Below are 13,141 nucleotides of genomic sequence, written 5' to 3'. Positions count from 1 at the left end.
AGTGTAAAATTCTGTTTGATAATGCTCCTGTGAAGCGCCTTGGGATGTTTTACCACGTTAAAGGTGCTATGTAAATACAGTTGTTGTTGTGTTGCTGGGCGTATTTAGCCCTGATTTTAACCTGGGGTGGGAGTGTGGTGGGCGGGGGGGGCCAGAGCGGGGGCAAAGCACCCACATCAGTGCCAGCATGAGGCCTGGGCAATTTTTAACACCACAGGCCTTATTTAAATGTCCTGATGCTGACGCCATTTGAAGACGATCGCAGTCGGGTGATGGAAGGTGTCCTTGTGGGGCCAGGGCGAGCACTGTTGCCCCTGCTGGCCTGTAAGGAAACCTTTGAAAGAAAGATGAACTTGCCCCTTTCCCGACCCCGATCCGGGAATGTGCGGGATTCACGCATTTCAGTTAAAAATAGCATCGGGATCTGTAATTTATCATCGGACCCTGGCATTTAAATATTTAAGGGGGCATTCGCTCGCATGCACTGACCGGCCACCACACTTCTGAAAATCCGCGAGTTATAATGGCGGGAGGCGCCACCATTTTAAACGTCCGCCCGCACCATTTCCCGTCAACTGGGCAGGGTTAAAATCGAGGTTTTTGCGTGTGTGTGTGAGAGAGGCAGAGGTGCTTTATTTCAATTGAGCGGAAAGCACATTTCTGCCTTAACGTAGAGGGAACTTTTTTTTAAATTCGCTTATGGGATGTGGGCGTCGCTGGCAAGGCCAGCATTTATTGCCCAACCCGAGTTGTCCTCGAGAAGGTGGTGGTGACATAGATAGGACTAGGAAGCCGGTTCTGTTAAAGGGGTATGAGCAGCTAGGGGTCAAATTAAAAAACAGAACCTCAAGGGTAATAATCTCTGGATTATTACCTGAGCCACGAGCGAATTTGGCTAGGACAAATAAAATAAGAGAGTTAAATGCGTGGCTCAAAGACTGGTGTGGGAGAAATGGGTTTTGCTTCCTGGGACACTGGCACCAGTACTGGGGCAGGAGGGAGCTGTTCCGTTGGGACGGGCTTCACTTGGCCAGTGCTGGGACTAGAGTCCTGGCGGATCATATAACTAGGGCTGTAGAGAGGGCTTTAAACTAACTAGTTGGGGGGAGGTTCCTAGAGAACAAATAATAAAAATGACAACAGAGAAGGTCATAGACTTAGGTAGCAGTGGGGAAATTAAAAACCAGAGCATGTCAGGAAGGGGCAGAAGGTATGGAGTAAAAGGTAAAGTAATAAAAAGGGCAAAAGCAGGAACTAAGTGTCACAAAACACATTTGAAAGTTCTCTATCTGAATGCACGTAGCATTCGTAACAAAATAGACGAGTTAATGGCACAAATAGCTACATATGGGTATGATCTTGTGGCCATTACAGAAACATGGCTGCAGGGTGACAATGCCTGGGAATTAAACATACCAGGTTATTTAACAATCAGGAAGGACAGGCAGGAAGGAAGGGGAGGTGCGGTGGCTATGTTAATAAAGGAAGGAATCACTGTAATACAGAGAAATGATATTGGGTCAAAAGATCAGGATAATGAAACAGTTTGGGTGGAGATAAGGAATAATAAGGGGAAAAAAACACTAGTGGGCGTAGTCTATAGGCCTCCGAACAGTCGCAACTCGGTTGGACGGAGTATCAATCAGGAAATAGTTGAGGCTTGTAATAAGGGAACATCTATAATTATGGGGGATTTTAACTATCATATTAATTGGACAAATGAAATTGGGCAGGGCTGCCTTGAGGATGAGTTCATTGAGTGTATTAGGGATGGGTTTCTTGAGCAGTATGTAACTGAACCGACCAGAGGGCAAGCAACTTTGTGTAACGAGACAGGATTAATTAAAAATGTCCTAGTAAAGGATCCCCTTGGAATGAGCGACCATAACATGGTTGAATTCCATATTCAATTAGAGGGTGAGGAGGTTGTATCTCAAACAAGCGTGCTAAGCTTGAATAAAGGAGACTATGAAGGTATGAGAGCGGAATTGAGTAAAGTGGATTGGGAAAATAGATTAAAGGGTAAGACGATACATGATCAGTGGTGTACATTTAAGGAGTTATTTTATAACTTCCAAAAAAAGTATATTCCACTGAGAAAAAAAGGGTGTAAAAGAAAAGACAGCCATCCGTGGCTAAGTAAAGAAATTAAGGATAGTATTCGACTAAAAACAAGGGCATATAAGGTAGCCAAATCTAGTGGGAGGACAGAGGATTGGGAAAACTTTAAAAGACAGCAAAAAATAACAAAAAGATTGATTAAGAAAGGGAAGATAGATTATGAAAGTAAATTAGCAAAAAATATAAAAACAGATAGTAAGAGTTTTTATAGTTATATAAAAAGAAAAAGGGTGGCTAAAGTAAATGTTGGTCCCTTAGAGGATGAGACCGGGAAATTAATGGTGGGAAATATGGAGATGGCAAAAACACTGAATGAATATTTTGTATCAGTCTTTACAGTAGAGGACACCAAGAATATCCCAACACTGGACAAGCAGGGGGCTATAGGGGGGGAGGAGATAAACACGATCAAAATCACTAAGGAAGTGGTACTCGGTAAAATAATGGGACTCAAGGCGGATAAATCGCCTGGACCTGATAGCTTACATCCTAAGGCCTTGAGGGAAGTGGCGGTAGGGATTGTGGATGCATTGGTAATAATCTTCCAAAACTCCCTGGACTCAGCAAAGGTCCCGGCAGACTGGAAAACTGCTAGTGTAACACCCTTATTTAAAAAGGGCAGTAGACAGAAGGCTGGAAACTATAGACCGGTTAGCCTAACATCTGTGGTAGGTAAAATTTTGGAGTCCATTATTAAGGAGACAGTAACAGGACATTTGGATAATCATAATTTAATAAGACAAAGTCAGCATGGTTTTATGAAGGGGAAGTCATGTTTGACAAATTTGCTGGAGTTCTTTGAGGAAGTAACATATAGGGTGGATAAAGGTGAACCAGTGGACGTAGTGTATTTAGACTTCCAAAAGGCATTTGACAAGGTGCCACACAAAAGATTATTTCTTAAGATAAAAAATCACGGGATTGGGGGTAATATTCTGGCATGGATAGAGGATTGGCTATCTAACAGAAGGCAGAGAGTTGGGATAAATGGTTCATTCTCAGACTGGCAATCAGTAACCAGTGGTGTTCCGCAGGGGTCAGTGCTGGGTCCCCAACTCTTTACAATCTATATTAACGATTTGGAGGAGGGGACCGAGTGTAACATGTCAAAGTTTGCAGATTATACTAAGATGGGAGGGAAAGTAGTGAGTGAGGAGGACATAAAAAACCTGCAAGGGGACATAGACAGGCTAAGTAAGTGGGCAGAGATTTGGCAGATGGAATACAATACTGGAAAGTGTGAGGTTATGCACTTTGGCAGGAAAAATCATAGAGCAAGTTATTATCTTAATGGCAAGAAACTGGAAAGTACTGAAGTACAAAGGGATCTGGGGGTCCTGGTGCACGAAACTCAAAAGGTTAGTATGCAGGTGCAGCAAGTGATTAAGAAGGCCAATGGAATGTTGGCTTTCATTGCTAGGGGGATAGAATATAAAAATAGAGAGGTATTGCTTCAGTTGTACAAGGTATTGGTGAGACCGCACCTGGAATACTGCATACAGTTTTGGTGTCCATACTTAAGAAAAGACATACTTGCTCTCGAGTCAGTACAAAGAAGGTTCACTTGGTTAATCCCGGGGATGAGGGGATGGACATATGCGGAGAGGTTGAGTAGATTGGGACTCTACTCATTGGAGTTCAGAAGAATGAGAGGCGATCTTATTGAAACATATAAGATTGTGAAGGGGTTGGATCGGGTGGATGCAGGGAGGATGTTCCAGATGATGGGTGAAACTAGAACTAGGGGGCATAGTCTTAGAATAAGGGGCTGCTCTTTCAAAACTGAGATGAGGAGGAACTACTTCACTCAGAGGATGGTAGGTCCATGGAATATGCTGCCACAAAAAGCTGTCGAAGCTACATCATTACATAAATTTAAAACAGAAATAGACAGTTTCCTAGAAGAAAAGGGAATTAAGGGTTACGGGGAGCGGGCAGGAATTTGGACATGAGTCTAGGTTCGGATCGGTCATGGCCCTGTGGGTAGCGGAGCGGGCCCAGGGGCCATGTAGCCTGATCCTGCTCCTGTTTCATGTGTCTAATTCTGTTAGATTCAGGAGATAGTCCTGTCATAGTGGATTGGCGGTTAGGATCAGATCAGCCATGATCTTATTGAATGGCGGAGCAGGCTCGAGGGGCCCATTGGCCTACTCCTGCTCCTATTTCTTATGTTCTTATGTTCTTATGTTCTTGAACCGCTGCAGTCCGTGTGGTGAAAGTACTCCCACAGTGCTGTTAGGGAGGGAGTTCCAGGATTTTGACCCAGGACGATGAAGGATCAGTGATATATTTCTAAGTCAGGATGGTGTGTTATTTGGAGGGGAACTTGGAGGTGGTGGTGTTCCCATGTGCCCGCTGCCCTTGTCCTTCTAGGTGGAAGAGGTCGCGGGTTTGGGAGGTGCTGCCGAAGAAGCCTTGGCAAGTTGCTGCAGTGCATCTTGTAGATGGTGCACACTGCAGCCATGGTACGCCGGTGGTGGAGGGAGTGAATGTTTAAGGTGGTGGATGGGGTGCCAATCAAGCGGGCTGTTTTGTCCTGGATGGTGTCGAGCTTCTTGAGTGTTGGAGCTGCACTCATCCAGGCAAGTGGAGAGTATTCCATCACACTCCTGACTTGTGCCTTGTAGATGGTGGAAAGACTTTAGGAAGTCAGGAGGTGAGACACTCGCCGCACAATACCCAGCCTCTGACCTGCTCTTGTATTTATGCTTGACTGCTTTGTGCCACATCTGGTGGAGGAGTGTGTAATGTTGTCACTAGATGCCGAAAATAGAAATGTCCTCCACCCATCACCTCGGTGGGTACAAATACTCATCAAAAAACAATATACTGTAGGAATGTCTAAGTCCTATCAAGAGACTGAGGTCGACTCAGGCGATCAACAAACGATGTTTAATGTAAAACAAACTGAGTTTAACAAACAAATGCACGAGAACTACGAATACAGGTCTAGTCAGTTCGGAGGCTCCACGAGGACTGCTTGGGCGGTCCCATGGCTGGCGTCATGACGTCATCACATTTTTCCCGCGCTCTTAAAGGGACCGCGCTCTGTACATGCAAACAGTATATACAAAGATACAGACTCAGGCTGTAGCTAACATATTGTTAAAGGGAATTATATACATTTGATCGGAGTCCCTTAGTGGCTCCGCCACATGCGCCCCCCCAGAATTGTCTTTAACAGAAAAAGTGAAACGGCGAGGAGGCCTGACAAGCCTGTCAGAGCGACTTCTGTACCCTTGGAGTGGAAGCTGCTGGACGGCGGGCAGGCTGGCGGGCGGTTGCACTTGATCTGGCACGGCGACTGTGGGCGGTCGGCCACGTTTTGGCGGCTGTGCGGTCTCGACCGGGCGGTCAAGGTCCAAATGTGCCGGCTTCAACCAGTCAACCGAAATGTGGTCCGGTTTCCCTCCGACATCCACCGAGAAAGTTTTGTCTCCCGGCTCTAGCATGCGGAAAGGACCAGTGTAAGGGGCCTTGAGCAGATCCCGATGAGCATCGTGGCGGATGAACACATATTCACCGTTCTTCAGCTCTGCTGGGACGTGGGAGTTCGGAAAGCCGTGATGCGACGTTGGTACTGTGCAAAACACCTGGCTGCCTCCTGGTGGCTGATGAGTTGATTGGATGCGGACCATGGCTCTGTTGGAGTTGGAAGGAAATCCCCTGGTATGCGTAGCGGCTGGCCTTAGACGAGCTCTGCAGAGGACGAGCGAAGATCTCCCTTGGGTGCCGTGCGAAGACCGAACAGGACCCATGGTAGCCTGTCCACCCATCCAGCGCCTTGGAGTCTGGCCCTCAGTGCAGCTTTGAGCGACCTGTGAAACCGTTCGCACAGGCCGTTTGCCTGTGGATGGTAGGCTGTGGTGCGATGGAGCTTGATGCCGAGCCCCTGAGCCACTGCGTTCCAGAGCTCTGAAGAAAATTGCGGTCCACGATCAGAAGAGATGTCCGCCGGTACCCCGAAACGGGCGACCCAAGAGGAGATGAATGCCCTGGCTACGTCTGCTGAAGTGGTGGATGACAAGGGAACTGCCTCTGGCCATCTAGTGGTGCGGTCTACCATCGTAAGGATGTGTGTAAACCCATGAGAAGGTGGAAGTGGCCCCACCAGGTCCACATTCACGTGATCGAACCGTCGCTCCAGAACAGTGAAGGTGGCCAATGGAGCTTTGACGTGACGCTGCACCTTGGCCTTTTGGCAGACCACGCAGGTGTTGGCCCAGTCGCGGACATCCATATGCATGCCCTGCCAAACGAACTTGGACGACATCAGCCTTTGCGAGGCCTTCATGCCAGGATGTGACAGCCCGTGTATGGCGTCAAACACTTTTTGGCGCCAGGCAACAGGCACGATAGGGCGAGGATCTCCTATGGAGACGTCACAAAGTAGCGTGGTGCCTGCGGCGTGGAATTTGACGTCGGCCGCTTGGAGGCTAGAGGGGCTGGTTCGGTAAGCTTGCACCTCTGGATCTGAGGCTTGATCCGCAGCCATGAGGGCATAGTCGATGCCGAGCTGGACTGCCTGAACAGTCGCGCAGGAGAGGAAATCCGCCACCAGGTTGTCTTTACCGGCCACGTGCTGAATATCAGTAGTGAATTCAGAGATAAACGTTAACTGACGTTGTTGTCGGGCTGACCATGGTTCGGCAGTCTTGGCCATAGCGAATGTTAGTGGCTTATGGTCTACAAAAGCAGTGAAAGGACATCCCTCCAGCAAGAACCGGAAATGGCGGATGGCCAGAAAAAGTGCCAGCAACTCCCGGTCGAAGGTACTGTACTTCCGCTCGTTTCGCCGTAGTTGACGGCTGAAGAACGCCAGTGGTTGCCACGTTCCATTTACTCACTGTACCTGCACTGCGCCGATGGCGTAGTCTGACACGTCAGTGGTGAGGGCGATGGTGGCACCTGGCAGTGGGTGCGCCAGCATGGTCGCGTTGGCGAGGGCGTTTTTTGTGTCAACGAACGCCTGGTCCATGTCGACCGTCCAGCTTACTGGATCCTTGCCAGACTTGCCCTTGAGGGCTTCGTATGGGGGCTGCATGAGTAGAGCTGCCTTAGGCACGAAGTGGTGGTAAAAATTTACCATCCCGAGGAACTCCTGCAGGGCCTTGATGGTCTGCGGGCGTGGAAAAGATGTTACTGCCTCCACCTTCATCTGCAAAGGAATTGCGCCATCCGCTGTGATGCGATGGCCCAAGAAATCAATCTGTTGCAGGCCGAACTGGCACTTGGCCGGGTTGATGATCAGGCCGTGTTGGCTGAGGCGTCTAAAGAGGGTGCATAAATGGCAGATGTGCTCATCTTTGTTGGAACTGGCAATGAGGATGTCGTCGAGGTAGACGAATATAAACTTGAGGTCCCGAAGTATGGAGTCGACCAGGCGCTGGAAAGCCTGTGCAGCGTTCTTCAGTCCAAACGGCATCCACAGAAATTCGAAAAGGCCGAATGGGGTGATGACTGCAGTTTTCGGGACGTCTTGCGGGTGCACAGGGACCTGGTGGTAGCCACGGGCAAGGTCGACTTTGGAAAAAATGGTATTTCCTGCCAAATGGGCAGAGAAATCTTGGATATGAGGGATCGGGTACCGATCAGGAGTAGTGGCATCGTTTAGGCGTCGGTAGTCGCCGCATGGCCGCCATCCGCCGCCAGGTTTCGGGACAATGTGGAGAGGTGAAGACCAGGGACTATTCGACCGGTGAATAATCCCTAGCCATTCCATTGTGGCGAACTCCGCTTTCGCAGCCGTGAGCTTGCCAGGTTCGAGGCGCCGGGCCCGTGCGTAGACCGGGGAGCCAGTAGTGGTGATGTGATGCTCGACACCATATTTCGTGGCCGTGGAGGAGAAGGTGGGTCTGGTCAGGTCTGGGAAATCTCCTAGCAGGCAAGCGAACTCATCCGGAGGCGGGAACGCACAGGAGACGGTGTGCGACATGGCGTTACTTCGGTGGCAAGGGATGGAGTGGAATGTGGCTGCATTGATTAAACGTCGGTGCCTTACATCAACCAGGAGGCTGTTGGTGCACAAGAAATCCGCACCGAGGATGGCTTGCGAGACCTTGGCCGTGATGAATACCCAGTAAAACCGCTAGCCGCCGAAACACACCTGGACCCGCCGTCTGCTGAAGGTCCGAATAGCCCCGCCATTAGCCGCCTCGAGGGAGAGGCCGTGCCTCCCAGCCTGTATATCAAGATTTGACGCAGGTAGGATGCTACACTGCGCCCCGGTGTTGCATAGGAAACGTCGACCAGAGAGGGAGTCGGTGATAAACAGGAGCTTTCCAGAATTTCCGATTGCCATCGCAGACGCGGGGTGCCCGTTAGAGCCAGTCCTCTTTTGCCAGAGTTGATGTTGATTTTTTTCGGGGGGCGAAAAGCTGCAGGGAGGGCAGCAACATCTTGCTTTCACACCAAACGGGCGTGGTAGAAGCACAACCCCGCAGGTTGAGGAACTGGGGCGGCGTCTGTGGGGGATGGGTGCCTCGTGGCAGCGCAGTACTGCTGCGTCACCGCGAAGATCTTGTCCGCTTCGGCAACAAGCCCTGCGCAGTCTGTGACTTCGGACCGGGCCAGGGCAGCTTGTATTGGCTCCGGTAACCGACTGAGGAAGAGCTCCCTAAAGAGGTAGCATTCCGGTTCGGAGCCAAGGAGCGTGAGCATTTGGCTCATGAGCTCAGACGGCTTGGAGTCCCCGAGGCCGGGCATAGCGAGCAGTCAGCGGGCGCACTCCGACTTCGTGAGCCCGAAGACCTGTAACAACCGCGCCTTGATTGTTTCATACTTGCGGTCGTCCGGGGGGTTCTCAAGCAGGCTGACGATCCGCGAGGCGGTGGAGCTGTCGAGTGCGGAGACCACGTAAAAGTATCGGGTCTGATCCGCAACGATGTTTCGTAGTGCAAACTGGGCTTCGACCTGGATGAACCACGAGGTCACTTGTTGCTCCCAGAATTGCGGTAGCTTCAATGCAATGGTGTTTGTTTCCATGCTTCGTTCCTTCTGCAAAAAACGTTCGCAAAAGTCGGGGTCACCAATGTAGGAATGTCTAAGTCCTATCAAGAGACTGAGGTCGACTCAGGCGATCAACAAACGATGTTTAATGTAAAACAAACTGAGTTTAACAAACAAATGCACAAGAACTACGAATACAGGTCTAGTCAGTTCGGAGACTCCACGAGGACTGCTTGGGCGGTCCCGTGGCTGGCATCATAACGTCATCACGTTTTTCCCGCCGGTGGGGGATCACATGATGAACAGCGTGACGCCATCGCGTTTGCCCGCGCTCTTAAAGGGACCACGCTCTGTACATGCAAACAGTATATCCAAAGATACAGACTCAGGCTGTAGCTAACATATTGTTAAAGGGAATTATATACATTTGATCAGAGCCCCTTAGTGGCTCCGCCACAATACATAAATATTTCAACTGACAGAACGGGCAGACCTTGTCTGATAGCAAATTTCCATTTTTTGTCTTAGCCCTGAGTGATTCCATTCTCCGGTATGACTGGTGTGAGGTAGTTGGAGCTGAAGAAAAGGGGATTCATTTTTGAAGGGATAGTTCTGTTCACTGCTGGTGCTAGCAGTCCCACTGTGTGGGAGGGAACCTCAAGCACAGTCAAGCCGAGATGAAAGCATTCAAACCTAGTTCTGACACAAGTTTGGAATTTCAACTTCTCAATTACTCCCATTGTGTCGAAGACCTTCTTATAACAAAAAACAGTTGAGCAGAAAGTCCTAGCCCCAGATCCTTCCCAATTATTCCATATTCACAGTGAGGCTGCTGCCAAAACTGCAGATGGAAACAGTAACACACTTTAAAAGGCTAATAACGTTTATGTGAAATAATCTTCTGTTTAGGTTTCTGCTGAATTAATGGGCTGTGGCACAAAGACCCACAACTTGGCGTTTTTTATTTGCAATGGAAGGAACTTATGATCCAAGCATAGAGGATAAAGAAAAATCCGCAAGGGCTCACATCCATGTAAGTGGACCCTCGGTGCTGATCCTGCTGGTGTTTGTGGGTGACCACGCCACTAGGGGTACATCTCAGATGCCCGCCTTCCCTGGGGTCACGAATGGCGGAGGACGTATGCCAATCTGGCGGTGGGAGGGAGGGGGTTTGGGGAGGGGGCGGGTGGGGGGTTGTCGGGACCCCCCTTGGAAAAGAAACGAGTCTGGCTCTTTTCTGCGCCGTGTGATTGTATGAAAATGTGAGCAGTTCCTAGACAGGCGACAGTCATGTTTGACACCAGGGCAGCAAGTTTAAAATCTACCCCACCCGTCAGAAGCCGCATCCATGAGACAACCCTCTCATCGGAAAAGGAAGGGCTAGACTTGTGACAATCTTGCCTGCATATTTCCATCCCACCTGTGCCAAAGATAGGTGGCATTGCAAGCAGTGTAGATGGAAGCATAAAATTACAAAGAGATATTAATAGATTAAGTAAATGGGCAAAACTATGGCAAATGGATTTCAATATAGGCAAGTGTGAGGTCATCCATTTTGGATCTAAAAAGAATAGAACAGGGTATGTTCTAAATGGTGAGAAGCTAGAAACAGTGGAGGTCCAAAGGACTAAAAATGTGGTGCATTTGGGCCTCTAGTTATGGTCAGTAATGAATTTTCCCCCCAAAGAGACTTGGGGGTCCAGGTACATGGATCATTAACATGTCATGGACAGATACAGAACATAATCAAAAAGGCTAATGGAATGCTGGCCTTTAAATCGAGAGGACTAGAATACAAGCGGGTAGAAGTTATGCTGCAGCTGTACAAAGCCCTGGTTAGACCACACCTGGAGTACTGTGAGCAGTTCTGGGCACTGCACCGTAGGAAGGATATATTGGCTTTGGAGGGAGTGCAGCGAAGATTGGCCAGAATGATACCCGGACTCCAGGGGTTAAATTACAAATTAGGGTTGTATTCTCTGGAATTTAGAAGGTTAAGGGGTGGTTTGATCAAAGTTTTCAGGATATTAAGGGGAACTGATAGGGTAGATAGAGAGAAACTATTTCCGCTGGTTGGGGAGTCAAGGACTAGGGGGCATAGTCTAAAAATTCGAACCAGACCTTTCAGGAGTGAAATTAGGAAACACTTCTACACACAAAGGGTGGTAGAAGTTTGGAACACTCTTCCGCAAACAGCAATGGATGCTCGATCAATTGTTAATTTTAAATCTGGGATCGATAGATTCTTGTGAACCAAAGCTATTAAGGGATATGGGGCAACAGCGGATATGTTGCGTTAGGTCACAGATCAGCCATGATCGCATTGAATGGCTGAACAGGCTCGAGGGGCTCAATGGCCTCCTCCTGTTCCTATGTTCCTATGCACCAGTTCCAGTAAGCTGACATCAAAAAGCCTTTACTGCCAAGGCAACGCGGAGAGAGTGTGGTCTCGGATGTGCTTAGGCTGACACTTGAAGCAAAGTGAAACAGATGCACCATTTTCTTCCGCTGTCGTCAGTCAACAGTCAAATTGTACATTTCTTCAGACCGTGTAAGCAATCTGTTTGTAATTACCCTCCGGCATGTCAGAAGCACAGCTCGGTCCGTAACGAGTGCAATTCACACATACACACAGATGTGCAAACCACCTAAGTGCATACTTATTCTTCGCCCTTGCACTGAGTGGAAACCCCATTAGGCACAGAACTACGCCGCATATTCCCACTCCATTTATGGAAAACTCTAAAGGCCTCCACGGTAGAAGCAGCGGAGGCCAGCTGCCAATGCAACCACAACATTAGGAAATCAGCTACTAAAGTGTTCTTTCCAGAATGTTGTGTAGTTGCTGGAACGGGAAGGCAAAAAAAAAAACCTATGCAAGTAATTGGCCTGTCATCTTAAACCAGTACAAAAAAAAAATGAGCTTTAATATCTGCCAGATGAATGGAATGGTCATTCGTGGTTGAAATTGCTCAGTGTTTTAGAGCTAGCGTACATGCTAAAGTGAGAATAGCACAAATGCGGGCAGCATAGAAAGAAAAACTTGCATTATTACAGCGCCTTTCACAACCTCAGAACATCCCACAGCGTTTTACAGCCAATGAAGTATTTTTTTTTCCCCCAAGTGCAGTCACTGCTGCTGTAATGTAGGAAATGCAGCGGCCAATTTACACACACCAAGTTCCCATGGTAGCATAGTGGTTATGTTACTGGATTACTAATCCATGTTAGACCTGGACTAAGCAATCCAAATTTACAGCAATAAGTTCAAATCCCACAGCGGCAGTTAGGGAAATTCAATTCAGTTAAATAAATCTGGAATAAAGAGCTAGCATCAGTAATGGTGACCATGAAACCACCAGATTGTTATAAACATAGAAACATAGAAGATAGGAGCATGAGTAGGCCATTCGGCCCTTCGAGCCTGCTCCGCCATTCAACGAGATCATGGCTGATCATCCAAACCCTAGCACCCGGTCCCTACACCGACAGCCATTCCACCCAAGCCCTATCCCCGTAACCCCGTAACCCCACGTATTTAATCCCCCCTAACACTAAGGGCCAATTTTTTTTATCATGGCCAATCAACCTAACCCGCACATCTTTGGACTGTGGGAGGAAACCGGAGCACCCGGAGGAAACCCACGCAAACACCCATCTGGTTCACTATTGCCCTGAAGGGAAGGAATTCTGCTGGTCTGGTCTGGCCTATATGTGACTCCAGACCCACAGCAATGTGGTTGCCTTTTAACTGCCCCTCTGAAATGGCCCAGCGAGCCATTCAGCTGTCAAGAAGGCGGCTCACCACCGCCTTCTCAAGGGCAACTGGGGATGGGCAAGAAATGCTGGCCTTGCCAGTGATGCCCACATCCCATCGAAAGACGGCACCTCCTGACAGTGCAGCACCCCCTCAGTGTTGGACTGAAGTTCCAGCTTGGATTTTTTTGCTCAAGTCTAACCAGAGTAAGACTATGAACCCACAACCACGCTGATACGGAGGCGAGAGTGGTACCCTCTGAGCCCTGGCTGGCATCTAAGTGCACAGGGTGGAGCAGTCTACATCAAAGGTTAC

The sequence above is a fragment of the Somniosus microcephalus genome, chromosome 7 (assembly GCF_052327205.1).
Source record: "Somniosus microcephalus isolate GS21.2 chromosome 7, FLI_Smic_1.0, whole genome shotgun sequence".
NCBI classification, from domain to species: Eukaryota; Metazoa; Chordata; class Chondrichthyes; order Squaliformes; family Somniosidae; genus Somniosus; species Somniosus microcephalus.
Note: the sequence above shows the minus strand (reverse complement) of the source record.